Raw genomic sequence first — 14,976 nt, forward strand, 5'->3', positions numbered from 1 at the left:
TTTATATTCAGTTGACAAGATAAATGGATTTTCATGCAAAAATCATAGTGGTAGTATTACTCTCTCACATGCTATTAAGTCACTGATCAGCTGTATCAGTTTCCTTAAGAAGTGGGAAGCCCTTAAATTCAAGAAATACCAACACAAATCTCGTTCACAAGTATTTTTCAATGACTACAGTAAATATAGCACTATGACCAGCACTATCAAGAGATAGTAAAGGAACAGAAGTTCTAGCCTCAATTAACAAAATTCCCTAAGTCTATTTGGAAACAGAAGAAAACATCTTGAGAATAATCTAAAAAACAACAATTTAAATGACTACAAATGTGCTTAAGGGATATAAAATATGACTGAAAGAGAATAGCCTTTATTGAGATTTCCTAAAGGGTACAAGATAATTAATCAGTTCTAGAAGGATGTGATAAAACTGATAAGAAGAGGACATGAACAAAGGAACAGAGCAGAACCAATGTCATATATTGAAAAAGAAGAAGCAGACCCACTTGGCCAAAAGTCAGGAGCTATGCTGCAAAGTAGAGAAGGAAATTGGAGAAGACTGGTATTAAGCAGAATACAAAGCCAATAGGAGGCTAGAGAATTTGAAAGTCAGTCAGTAAACATTTATTAAACATCTACTATTATTATATTTTATAATATTATTATTATATAATCATTATGCTAAGTGATGAGGATACCACAAGAGGCAAAAGATAGTCCCTTGCCCTCAAGGAGCTCACAACCTATTAGAAGACATTATTAAATATGTACAAATAAGTTCTACATAGGATGAATAGGAAATAACAGAAGGAAGGCATTACAATAAAGAGGACTTGGGAAAGGATTCCTGTTAAGGATAGGATTTTATATGGAACTTCAAGTGAGGGAAAACAGGAAGCAGAGATGAGAAGGGAGATCATTCCCAGCATGAGGTATAGTTAGAGAGAATGCCCAGAACAAAGAGATGCAGAGTCTTAATCATGGAACAGCCAGCAGGCCAATGTCACCAAATCAAAGAGTATAACATATCAGGAAGTAAAGTGTAATTTGACTAGAAAGGTAGGAAGGGGCCAGATTATAGGAGGCTTTGAATGACAAACAATGCTTTGTATTTTATCCTAGACACAACAGGGAACCACTGGTGTTTACTGAGTAAGGGGGTGGCATGGACCTGGACCTGCAATTTTAAAAAATCACTTTAGTGGCTGGATAAAGGATGGATTGGTGGGGAGGGACTTGAGGCAGGCCAAACCAGCAACAGGACACTTCAATAATACAGATGTGAATTGATGATGACCTGAACCAGAGTGGGGGCAGTGTCAGAGGAGAGAAGGGACATTTTCAAGAGATGCTGCAAAGGTGACGATCCTGGGCAATAGATTGGAATGGAGAGTTAGTTAGAGAGGTGTCAAAGATAACTCCTAGGTTTCAAACCCAAGGGACTAGAAGGTTAGTGGTACTGTAGTTAGTAATAGGGAAGTTTAGAGGGAGGAAGAGCAGGGGGGAAAAATGAGTTCAGTTTTGGATATGTTTAGTTTAAGATATCTACTGGATATTCAGTTTGAGATGTCTGAAATACAGTAGAAGATGGGAGATTAGAGGTTAGCAGTTAAATTATATTGAAACATTCTTAGCCTTTACATTATTATCACTTCCTGACTATTAAACCCTCCCTCATAACAAATACATTTTTTAAAAAATCAAACCAATAAATTGGTCCTGTCTGATAACACATGCCTTATACTGAAGTTATAATCTAACACCTAGCTGCCAACAAAAGGGAGGCAAGTTTCACTGATGGTCCTCTAGTCAATAATGTTCACTAAGTGATCAGAGTTCTAGAGAATATCAATGCTATTTTCCTTTACACAATTATCATTACTGTACTGATTATTTTCTTAGCTCCATTTAACTTCACTCCATGAGTTCATAAATGCCTCAATTTAACAAGCATTTATTAAGTATGCATGATATGTCAAGGCAATGCTCCAGGTGCTAGATATAAAAAAAACAAAATGAAACAACATGAACCAATCTTGTCATCAAGGAGCATCCATTCTAAAGAAGGATATATTATTCTAAAGAATACATATATTATTAATACATACAAAATACCCTTGGGTGAAAAAAGGCATTTAGCAGGAAAGGCCTTCTATAGAAAGTGGCACTTGAGATGACTTGGGAATTAAATTAGAAGTTCCGAGAAATAGAAGGGATGAGGGAATCTTTTTAAGGGATAGGCAGTACAAAGGCACAGAGGGAAAGATAAGAGTATCATATGTGAAGGAGGTCAAGAAGGCCAACTCAGACCATAAATGCATTGAAGGAAAGAGTATGTAATAAGTTAGGAAAGGTAGAATGGAGATATTTTCTGAAGAAGTTTAAATGTCAAATAGATGAAATTATATCTGATCCTAGATGTAACAGGAAGATGCTGGAATTTTATCAAAGTGGGAAGGGACATATAGAATATAGATGTATCTGCCCTTTAGGGAAAATAAAATTCTACTCAAGTTTCTGTGTATTCTTCCTATTCATCTTATAGTACAAATAATAGTCCTATATTTGTTTATATATTTGTTCAGCCATTCCCCAAATGATAGGCATCCACTGTTTCCAATTTTTAAAATTTCTACAAAAAGAAGTATCTTTACATAGAAAGAGTCTTTCCTTCTGTCTTTGATCTTCTCATGGCACAAAGGTTAAATGATATATATATAGTACTACTGTACATCAAACAAGGAATTAGAATAATAAACTGTGTTTCAGAATCTTGGTTAGATGTACATAGAATGAATTAGAACAATGAGAGAAGGACAACGATTAACTAAAAGACATTTGAGGTGATCTCTGATAAGTTAATAAGCGCTAGTAAAGAGGAAGGGCTTGGAAGTTAACTGAATGTAGTAGAATGAAATGAGAGGAAGGGTGCTGAAATTTTTTAAAGAACTAAGTCTAAGAGACTAGAGATCAGTGTCATCATTGATGGCACCAGTCTTTCAAAACCTAGCACCAGAAAACATTTCAAGGTTCATTCCACATTAATTCCCTTTCATATGCTCTGTGGTCCTACAACCCAGCTCTCTTGCTGTTCCTCACATGACACTCCATCTCCCATATCCATACCTTTGCAGATGGAACCTGGACCTAATGCCTATATTGAATTTTCTCCTCACTTTCACCCCTTATTGAAACAAGTTTCTATTGTTTATTATGTTAGGCACAGTGTCAAACACTGCTTACATTCTTACAGGGAAGATGTATATGCCAAAAATGGAAATAGAAAAGGATCTATACCTGCCAGTTGGCAAGGACTTGTTCAGCCCTTCACCTCTTAGTTCCTATTCTACCAATGAAGAAAGGATAATGGTTATAGCAGAGATATATATATGCATGAGAGATACATATATAATAGGTACAAGATAATTTTAAAGAATAAGATACTAGGAAAGGCCTCCCTCAGAAGGGGGCATTTAAGTTGAGATCTGGAGGAAGCCTCTGATTCCAAGAAGTCAACATGAGGAGAAAGAATTTCAGGTAGATAGACCCAGAGAGAAGAGAGGGAGAGAGCACAGTGTATGAGGAAATATTAACTTGCCATTGTGGCCAGACTGTAGAGTTCATAGAAATGAATAATGTGTAATAAGACTAGAAAAGAGAGAGTAAGAAGATATAATTCTTTTGAAAGCTTGAGTTTAGTGCCACCGACAGATGACTTTTCCTGATGCTTCTTAGATGTCAGCATCTCTCTTTCCCACGCAAATTACTTCATCTATAGTTAGACAATGTGCCCCAAAAGTCTTAGGGTAGGTTTAAGCTTGTTAAGTTTATGAACTTTTTTTGTCTCTCACAACAGAATGTAAGCTTCTTAATAGCAGAGACTACTTCTCTTCAGCTTTAGTATCCCTACTGACTGGCATGTAGTAGAAGCTTTACAAATGCATGTTGATAATAGATTTCTATAGTAAAGACAGCACATTATTAAATAATGCATCTCCAAAAGGCATTTCCTTTAGAGAGGGGATGGGAAAATTTTTTCAGTGTTCTTTTTTAAAGTTTCATGTATGTATGTCTGTTTTTTGCTTTCATTTTTAATAAGTTACACAGAGACCTTGCCCAAAGTTACATTGAATTGATTAATGATGAGTCTAAGAAAGGAATAATATTTGCCATCTACTTACTTTGTCCATCTTTGAGCTTCAGGGCCCTTGATGTGGGAAGGAAGGCTGTAAGTTTCTGGTATGATATGACAATCAGTCAATAAACATTTTTTAAATATTGGAATGAGAAATGCCACCTTCAATGCGATTCCAAATGTAAACTAAACAGGCAAATCCTTCCTAAGCATTATCAGTGTTTAATTTCCTCTTCAGAATGAATGGAAATTGAATAGGAACACATATGAGAGTCTGTAACTAAGTAGATAATGTCATGTTTCCTACCAATGTTTTCTCCCTGGATCATGACTGCTGGTCTCTATTCTGATGATTAAACTAGCATGTGTCATACAAGCAAATTTTGCAAAGCAGATTCAGATAAATCAATCACCCACTTTTACAAGTTTCCAAATGAATGTACTAAAGGTATAAACATCACAGCTAATGCCACAGTAAACATGAAGGTTCAGAGGATCACATTCTTCCCTCCCATAAAGCTCTTTTAAACAAAATCAGCTATGTTGTAGGGAATGAAGGAAACTGATTACAGAGATGAGAGAAAGTAAGGCATGCCCCAGCAGAAAAGTAAACCAGACTCTTTCTCCATTTCAGTCCTATCCCAAAATACAATCAAATCTGGTACCCAGAAGGTTAAGAGCTAACGTGTTTTGTTTTGTTTTTATTCAGGCTAGAATGGTGATGCCATAGCAGAAAGACTGTCGGAACACTTCCATTTGTGTACACACTAAAATGGCAAGACAGATTTTCTGGCATGTTTTTTCCATACTCAGAACCTGGCTGCATCAAGCCTTCAAAAAGGTTATCAACATTAAGAAACAAAAGCAAATTTAACCAAAATTTAAATAGCAAAACCACCTACAGAATCTGCCCCCATGTGATTAAGCTGATATACAATACCTAATAAGTATAAAAGAGAAGTACAAAAGAAATTACCAGCCCACACTTTCTCTTTAACAAAAAAAAAAAAGCCACTAGTCTTTCCCAGGAAAGTCTGGAGTACAACAAAGAAAAATTAGCATTCTTCCCTACTTGCTTAGAAATAACTCTTCCCAAGCAGAAAGGTTAATGGATGAGTACAAGACTGAGCTTATAAGGATGAGAATGCTAAGAATAATAGTTTATGGCAAAAGTTCATACTGTAAACAAGTTTTACCTCCTAGCTTTTAAATTTTTACAATTTAAGAATCATACTAATAGTCCATTTAATTATAACAAATCCAAATAAATAGCTATATGGCAACAGTTCTATTGAGGAGGCAAGATTCTACAGAACAGATCATATAAGAAATTAAAGAGATTAACATCCAAATACTATAAATTTCCAAAACCCTTAAAGGCAAGCTGGCTCCTATCAATTTTCCTTCAGTGCACTGAAACTAAGCAATAAGCATTATCCAGTTTTGCACACAAGTAAACTTTCCAGAGCCAAGGCAGTGGCTATAAACATAAATAAAAACATTCATGCACACACACACACACACACACACGTGTGTGTGTGAATCTATGAAGAATAAAAAGGGCCCAGGAGTTATCATGTCTACACTTCAGTTGATTAGAGTCCTGTATGATCCTTTCCTTTGTTTTCCTTTGAAAACACAAATCAAAAAGTAGAACCTGAACACTGGAATTTTGTTTTTTGGAATCTAAGATGACTGCTCTGCTCCCTACATGACTGATTCATGACATAGGAGGTAGCAGAACTTCCAAGCCTGAGTTGCACACATACTGGACCTAATATAAGACACTTTGGAACACTGGCTTCTTTGTTAATGAGAGAAGAGCAAATGTTTTACCTTGGCTGCAAGAACCCAGCTGTATAAAAAGGTTCCTATCTCTAGAAAGAAAAACATATGAGACATTTTCACAACTTCTAATTAATATCTTCTTTTAGTAAAGTCTGTTCTTCCTGATTCGCAAAAAGTGAAACTCTTGCTTCTTTTCAGCTTTTGAAATATCACAAGTGACAATTCTATCTGGCCAATAAAAGAGTTCCAAGTGTATAGTGTGGTCCTTTATGGGGTTAGTACTTCCTAGAATTCTTCTTAGAAAGTTATCAAAGGCTTCTCTTGATCTTCAAATAAATTTTACTAATCTCTCAATTTAATTAAATACATATTATATGTAAATGTATAACTATATGGGTACAATAAGTTCATATAATACTTTTATGCTAGTGATAATCATAATTCAAAGGTAGTGTTTCATAATAAAAAGATCTGGCCTCAGAGCTAGAAAGATCTGAACTTAATTATCAGCTTTGACATTAATGGCTGTGTGACATTGTGCAAGTCATTAAAACTCCTCAGTACTCTAGATCATTTGTGTCAAGAGTGGGAAATATTTAACAAAATAAATAAAATGAAACAGAACATAGATAATGTTACTATATAGTTCTCTAAGTCAATACGCAGCCCCCAGGGATCCTTACATACTGCTTTGTTTCTTTTGAGTTTGACAACAGTGCTCTGGACAATTCTATGAGACTAGGTTTTGATACTTACACAAATAAAAAAATCACAGGTCCAGTCCCTAACCCTACCCTATCCATATTATACAATGATGTATTAATGATTGTCACATTGTACTCTGTTAATAAATGCATTTTATATTTATAATTACTATATTAATTTATTATATTTCACTTATAATAAAATATAATTCACTTATAACTAATAAGTGAAATTTACATTTATATTTAATATATAACATATACATCTCTAAAATTAGAAATACTTCTGTCATATACACATTCCTAAAATTAGAAAGTATATCTTATTTTGGAATTTTCTTACTTTGATAACTTTAGATATTTATATTCAAGAGGGACAGCGATATGAGTGACAGAGAAGTCAGTAAGGTGGTCAACAAGCCATTTGAGAAGCCCACTAAGTGTTAGGTTCTATGCTTAATACTAGAAATACAAAGAAAAGCAATAAACAATCCCTACTGTCAAGAAGCTCACAGTTTAATGGGAGACAACATGTAAACCATGTATAAACAAGACAGATACATACACACATATGAATGATAAAATTGGAAATAATCTCAGCAGGAAAGTACTAGAATTAAGGGGAATTGGAAAAAATTTATTGCAGGCATGTGATATTTTAGTTTAGCTATGAAGTCAGAAATGAGAGGTGAGGAAGGAGCACATTCCATGTATTATGTAAGGATGGGATTTTTGTGCAAAGGAGATGGAACCAAAGGAGAAGGCAGTTGCTGACAGTTGAGACCCAGCAGAGGATTCTGGGGAATTTCTCCCAGGAGAAGGGAGAGGTCCTTCAGGCTGAGGGCTGGGAAGAGTGAAGAGGGAGAAAACCCAGCTCTGATTGGTCCAGAGGCCTAGCTGAGGATCTTTCTCTTGGAAACTGAAACCCAGATTCCCTGATCACAGCCATTTCATCACAACACATTTTTCAAGATTACAACCATCAAGTCAGCTAAGATTTTGGACTCCATTGGGAGCAATCTCTTAGTCTCCCCTCACTCATTACCCATCCTTGCTGAGAGACCCTTTTCAGTCAAAGCTTACAATTACAGGAAAGGATAAAAATAGGAAATAGAAATAGAAGGGGAAGTGGGGGGGAGAAGCTTAGGAGTTGGAACCACTAGAGTTCCTACCTAAGTGACAGACACCATATGTAAATACCTTTGCAAGAAGCCATATTGGGCCAGGATAGTTGCCAGTTGCTAAGGTTGGAATGCAGAATGCAGGGGTGGCATGAGCTAGCATGAGACCAAAAAGTCTGTTAAGAGTACCCTATAAATTGAGGCCGATGACTATTCTTGGGGTCTCAGTCTGGAGAACAGTAGGAGGGTAGGCATTTCAAAATTGTCTCCAAGCTAAAGTTAACCTATACCTTATAGGAATAGTTACCTAGGCTCATTGCTCATTCAGTGCTATCAGCAACCATTCCTATACTTTATCAATAATATACAACTTTCTAAAAACCAACAAGAAAATAAATATTGAAGATCAACTCTGTTAAGCCAAGCCAACTTGAATTGAGCTAGAACATCCAGCAAATGAGTCAGGCCTTGAGGCCTGGCTAAGGCAACTAGCCTGGCAGGTTCAGTGAATCAGCTTCACCTGAAAACTCCTGAAATTTATTATAGGCTTAGTTAATTAAACAAGGTTCTAGGATTCATTCCCAATCCCTCTTTCCTCTTTATTTCAATCCATCCTTTTCCTATCCTTGTTTACCTTCATTAAACAAGTTTAAAAGAGAGGAGCCTGTACTAACTTGATCAGTGTTGAAGATTCTTAGGGGAAAGATGTCAGCTGAAACTTTTCCTTTCCTTCATCAAGCTCATTCAAATGATTATTGATCTTCTATCATCAGGATCAACACCACAACCAACCAATAGCAGTCAACTATAAACATCTTTAATAATTTGAGTTTACTAAGCATTGAGTTTACTTAGTACTGACAGTTGGGGAAGAATCTTTTACTGTCTCATTGGTCAGTTGTGAAGAAGGAATCAACCTAGTGGTGGGGCCTGTCAGCTGGTTTAACATAGATCATACCCAGCTGCAGTGTCACATAATCCTACTTAAAGTAACATCATTCAGCTGTGTTAAAACACCTAGATAAAAGGTCTCAATAACCCTCCTTTACACATAGGAATAGTGAAGAGGGCATTCCCAAAATCCCTCTGCCCTTCACCCCTTTCCTCAATCCCTGATTTGTGAATAATAAGTCATTTAAGAGCCAGTGTGCCTGAGAGACAACAAGGGAAAATCACAAAATCCCATCCTTACAATGAGAGACAGTCACTGAAAAGGCCATGGTTGAAAGATGGAGTGTCTAATTCAAGGACGAACCAGGAGGCCAAATGTCACTGGATCAGACTACTTAGAATGGATAAAGGAATTTTTAAAAATGGAAAAAGGAGGAGCTGAGTTATGAAGGAATTCAAAAGTCAAACAGATGGTTTTATATTTGATTTTGAGGGTAATAGGGAACCATTGGAGTTTAATGATGGGGTGAAGAGAGATAGGACATGGACACATCTGCATGTTAAGAAAATCACTTTAGGGGGGCAGATGGGTAGCTCAGTGGATTGAGAGTCAGGCCTAGAGACAGGAGATCCTAGGTTCAAATCCGGCCTCAGACACTTCCCAGCTGTGTGACCCTGGGCAAGTCACTTGACCCCCATTGCCCACCCTTACCACTCTTCTGCCAAGGAGCCAATACACAGAAGTTAAGGGTTTTAAAAAAATCACTTTGGCAGCTGAGTAGAAGATAAATTATTGATTCAGGTGGCATGAGAAAGAAAAACTACTAAGGAAGCTACTGCAGTGGTCCAGGTGAGAGATGATAAAACGATGCATATATTAGGTTGGTGGCTATGTGAAAGGAAAGAAGGAAACGTATACCAAAAAAAAAAGCTATAAAAGCAGAAACTATAAATTTTGACAACAAACTGGATACATGAGGTGAGTGTGAATGAAGAGTTAAGGATAATGCAAATGCCAAAGAAGACCTACTGCTAATTTATTGTTTAAAATCTCTCTTACAATTATGTTACCACTAACAATTTGTTTAAAGTTTTATTTACTTTCAGCACAACTATCTGTACCTATGCATGAGAACATGCGAAATTTTATAAATATACTAGAATTTGTCACACTTTTCCCAAAAAATGATTAAAATTTAGACAATATCTTAATATACTGGCCCTTAAAAATAAAAAAAAAAGGCTCTAGGTGAAGTTTATAAACAAGAATCTTCACAAAGAACCATGAATCCAGTTCCAGTTCACTGATTCATCAAAGAACATCAGCATCTTCAGTTGCTGTGTTCTAGATTGCAGCAGAGAACATGTGCTTGGAAATTTACCTATACCAGTCCAGAGGAAGGGTAGTTTCAAGATTAAGGTTTATCTGAGGCATGGTAAATTTTCCCCCACCATCTCTCCACTAATTAAAATCTCAAACGAATAGTAACCCTAATCCAAAATAAAAGGGACAAAAGAAAAATTACTATATTCCAGTGATGGGCAAACTTTTTAAAGAGGGGGCCAAAGGAAAGGAAATGCTCATCTGTCAGTCTGTTTCTAAGGCAACACTTTCGAGGTTTCATTGTATTGTATCCTACTCACTGTATTCATCAGATTAGGAATAATGTCACACAGCCGGATAGAACATTTCAGGGAGCCACATGTGGCCCGCCGGCCAGTTTGTCCATCACTGCTGTAGTCTATACTGTTTCTGGAACACAAGGCTTAAAAATTCATTGAATGAAAACAAACCCAGGCCTTCTCTGTCAAGTGTCTAGGCAATGGAGAGAAGTGAAAACTTGAGACAAAAATGAACTTCTATCCAGACAGCTAAGAAGGTTTTTATGTTAGGATAATCTTGAATGGCATAAAGGGCAGATGAAAACTGACCTGACTAAAGACAAAAATGGCATAGGGATAGGAGGAAGCATCTGCTGCCTTTCAGATGAGAACTGACAAAGTCATTAATATCAACTGAACCACAGAGAAGAAAAAGAGCTACTTATTAAGTCCTTCTTCAATCAATCCAGAGAAATTGGGTTCTTTTAAAGCTGAATACTCTACTTAAAGTTTCCAGTACTGCTGGGGATACTTTCAAATATAAAGGAAATATTGTGCATGCTTCATCTGAAAGATGAATGAAGTTTATTTCACATGAAGTTTACCCCAATTAAGTCTGAGGTTAATTTATTTAATAATTTTATTTCAGTGTTAACTTCTTCCACAATGTTGCTTCCTTTAGTATTTAAGCTCTCCAGAGATACATGCACATACCATTCACTCTTCTACATTTCAGTAGAAATCTCTGATAACTTCAGAGAAGTACAAGTTAGCAACAGCCAACTTGGAGAAATGACTTCAGTATTGTTTATAAGAAGAGGATTTTAGCATGTCAGGTCTACAAGGGAGAGTGGCAGGAGGATAAAGATTCTGGAATTTTGGAAAGAAGTGGGTTCAGACAGTTACCTGTTTTCTATGGTTTAAATTGGAGAAGACTAGCTACTTTAATCTCCCATCCTACCTGCTTACCTGCTACTTGCTTTGATCTACTGAGTTCCTGGTGTGATTCTGAGTCTTTTGGACCAGCTGTATGTAAGATCAGGTCTGGGGTCCTTGTAAGATCTTTTCCCTGGGCCCAGATAACCTGCCATAGACCACTTCTCTATTACGACCAAAAGGGGGGAGGGGTTGGTTTAGTGCAAGCTGAGCTAGAGTAGGACTGGGGATCTTTTAGGTCAGAGAGGCTAGGCTCAGTGTAGGAAATTACTCTGAAGACTTCCAGCAAGGGAACAACTTTAGATCTGGGGGGAGGTTTAGGTAGTTGATATTAGTTTAGGGTTATCCAAATTCCCTTTCCACCATTCCTTATTATAAAAATTCAACATCTATCCCTGTTAATGAGTGGTCTGTGTGTGTTATCTCAGGACAGGTTCTGCCTGACTGGGTCTCATCAGTCTATCAACCCACAGTCACCCTTACACTACTGATTCTGTTAGCCTTCCCAAACCTGTTAAATATTCTGATACTAGCCTATATTAACCATCTAGTCCCATCCCCTAAAATCACCCTCTTACAGAATCAACCAACAGTCCTAGACTTGGGAATTCCTGGGCTGCTCTGGGAATTCCTAAAATAGTATGGCTGATGAGAAAGAATTAAGAGACCCCAATATTATTCTTGATTCCCCTTGTTTGAATACAAAATTCCCATGGAAACCTAGGGGAAAAAATCCTAATTTGATTAAAAAGTTCTGGGGAAAACTGGAAAACAGTTTGGCAAAAATTAGACTTATGACAAAACTTTACTTCTTGTAGCTATGACTAGATAGATGTACTCTTAACCAAACAAGAAATAAGAGGAAATTACAAAAGATAAAATAGATGACTTTTTATAATGTAAAACTGAAGAGCTTCTAGACAAAAAAAAAAATTAGCACATCTAGGATTAGAAAAGGAAAATCTTTGCATGAAATTTCTCTGACTAGGGTTGGGTTTCCAAGATATGCAAACAACTATACATTTACATGTGTATATACATGTTTGTATGTATACATATGTGTATGCCATTCCCCAAAAGATAAATGGTCAAAAGATAAGCAAACAGTTGTCAAAAGAATTATAAAAGAATGCCCCAAAACATTAATATAAAGAGAAATGTGAAAAAAAACAAAGTTTTACGAGAGACTCCTCAAATAGACAAAAGTGATCCCCCCAAAAGGCAAGAGGAGTTATAGTTATATTTAGAGGAGTTATAGAATGATATGCACACTAACACACTGTTGGTAGAACTGTGATATGTTATAAACATCTTGGAAAACAATGTAGAAATACGAAAATTAAGTGACTAAAATATACATACCCTTTGAACCAGAGACTCCATTACCTGGTTTATACCCTAAGGAAGTAATTGATAAGAAATGCCCCATATACAAGAAAATATTTATAGCAATACTTTTGTGATAACAAAGAACTAGAAACAGTAATGCTGATCAACTAAGGAATGGTTTAAAAAACTGTGGTACATAAACACCAAAGAAGATTACTGTGCTTTAAGAAATAATGTGATGAATATAGAGAAAAACATAGAAAGAGCTATGATCTATGAACTAATATTGAGTCAAATTATATAGGAGAGAGGGACAAAAGGGGGGGGAGAGACAGAATGAGAGAATATAACTGCAACAATATGAATAGAAAGAACACACCTAAAAAAACAAAAGTGAACATAACTAAATTAATAAAGATCAAGAAGGAATCAAATGAGACTTCTTCATGGAAGTGAGAGATACATAGGTGTTACACATTACACATTTTCAGACTTTTTCAATGTACTGATCAGATGTATTAATTATTTCTCTCTCTAAAAATATTATTTGGAATGCCTCTCTGGGTGGAGGAAGAGGAGAGACACATGGTGATGTAAGAAATAGAAAATATCAGGACTTCCTGATTAAAATGGCAACAGAGTAAAAAGCAGCTGCTTAACCTCTCCTAACCGAAACACATAGGACTCCTCAAGAAGACATAAAAACAAATCCAGAAGAACGAAGGGACCCCACAACAGGGTGCAGCACTGGAGGTACGTGGAATCAGGGCATTTCCATGCTATAAAGGGGTGAAAAAGCTCTCACTAAAACTCAAGCTGAGCAACCCCTCCCCACCCTACATCACCTACAGTGCCAAAGCCAGGCCACAAGAGTTAGAGCAAGTTTGGGGCACCCATTAAGTCCTTGGCAGCTACCTGGGGTCACCAGGGCCTGATCCTGAGAGCAGCAAGACTTAAGACGTCAAGAGGCTAAAGAATGTGTGGACTTTGAACACAGACCATGAGCACAGGCATGAGTGCGGGCGTGGAAACAAGCGCAGACATGGATCCTGAGCGTAGGCAGGGACCTTGAGTGAGGTCCCAGTGCAGAGGGGTGCACGACTGTGGAAGCAGCTCCCTGAGACTGTTAAAGGAGCCTCAGGCAGAGGAACAAGCAAGGGCCACCAGGAGGCTTGACTCTGAGAACTCGACCTCGGGAGCCTAAAGAGCGCAGACAGACCCTAAGTGTGAGGATAAACTTCTGAGAGGGCACAGGGCTAACAATGGCAAGCCAGAGACAAGAACCCCAAAAGCGAAAGATCATCAAGAAGAAATCTGTAACACTTGGCAACTTTTACACAGATAAAATCCAGACAACAGAGCAAACAGCAGAGGAGAATAAGCAAGTAATCATATCCAAACCTTCCCAAAATAATGAAAACTGTTCATAAGCTACTGAAGAGTTCAAATCTGATGATGAGAAAGATGGAAGAGATTTGGCAAAAGAAGTGGGAAGTAGTTCAAAAGGAAATTAACAGGTCAGAAGACAGAAACTCCCAATTGGAGAAAGATGCCCCAAAATCAAACAAAATGGTAAGCAAATTTGAAACCAAAATCTGGCTTTTTGAAAGAAAATAACAGTTTAAAAGGCAGAATTTCACAACTGGAAGGCGAGACAAGTAAACTGAAGACCAGAAATGACCAGATTGAAGAGGAAAACCAAAAGATTATAGCTGAAAAACAGTCCCTAAAGGCTAGAATTGAGCAATTAGAAGCTAATGATCTCTCAAGACAGCAAGAACAATTAAAACAAAGTCAAAAGACTGATAAAATAGAAGGAAACATGAAATACCTCAATGAGAAAGTGACAGACCAAGAAAACAGGTCTAGAAGGGACAATCTGAGAATCATTGGTCTTCCTGAAAAAGCAGAAATAGAAATTTGGACTCCATACTAAAAGAAATTATTCAGCAAAATTGCCCTGAAGTTCTACAACAAGAGGGCAATATAGACATTAAAAGGATCCATAGATCACCCTCTACACTAGACCCAGAAAAGACAACCCCCAGGAATATAATAGCCAAATTCAAGAGCTTCCAAGTAAAAGAAAAAAATTTATAAGAAGCCAGAAAGAGACAATTTGGATATCAAGGAGCACTAATCAGGATCACACAGGATCTGGCAGCCTCCACACTAAAATACCACAAGGCTTGGAATATGATATTCAGAAAGGCAAGAGAACTGGGTCTACAACAAAGGATCACTTACCCATCAAAACTAACTATAGGGGGAAGCTGGGTAGCTCAGTGGAGTGAGAGTCAGGCCTAGAGACAGGAGGTCCTAGGTTCAAACCTGGCCTCAGCCACTTCCCAGCTGTGTGACCCTGGGCAAGTCACTTGACCCCCATTGCCCACCCTTACCAATCTTCCACCTATGAGACAATACACCGAAGTACATGGGTTTATAAAAAAAAAATCCTAAAAAAATAAAA

The 14,976-nt window shown here is 37.1% G+C and overlaps 1 protein-coding gene across 2 annotated transcripts in view; it reads right to left on the reverse strand.

Annotated features, from left to right (window-relative positions):
- The window catches only part of SLC66A2 (solute carrier family 66 member 2), a 152,855-nt gene that overhangs the window by 65,560 nt on the left and 72,319 nt on the right, over positions 1-14,976 (reverse strand). The window lies entirely within an intron of this gene.

The sequence above is a fragment of the Gracilinanus agilis genome, chromosome 1, assembly GCF_016433145.1.
Source record: "Gracilinanus agilis isolate LMUSP501 chromosome 1, AgileGrace, whole genome shotgun sequence".
Lineage (NCBI taxonomy): Eukaryota > Metazoa > Chordata > Mammalia > Didelphimorphia > Didelphidae > Gracilinanus > Gracilinanus agilis.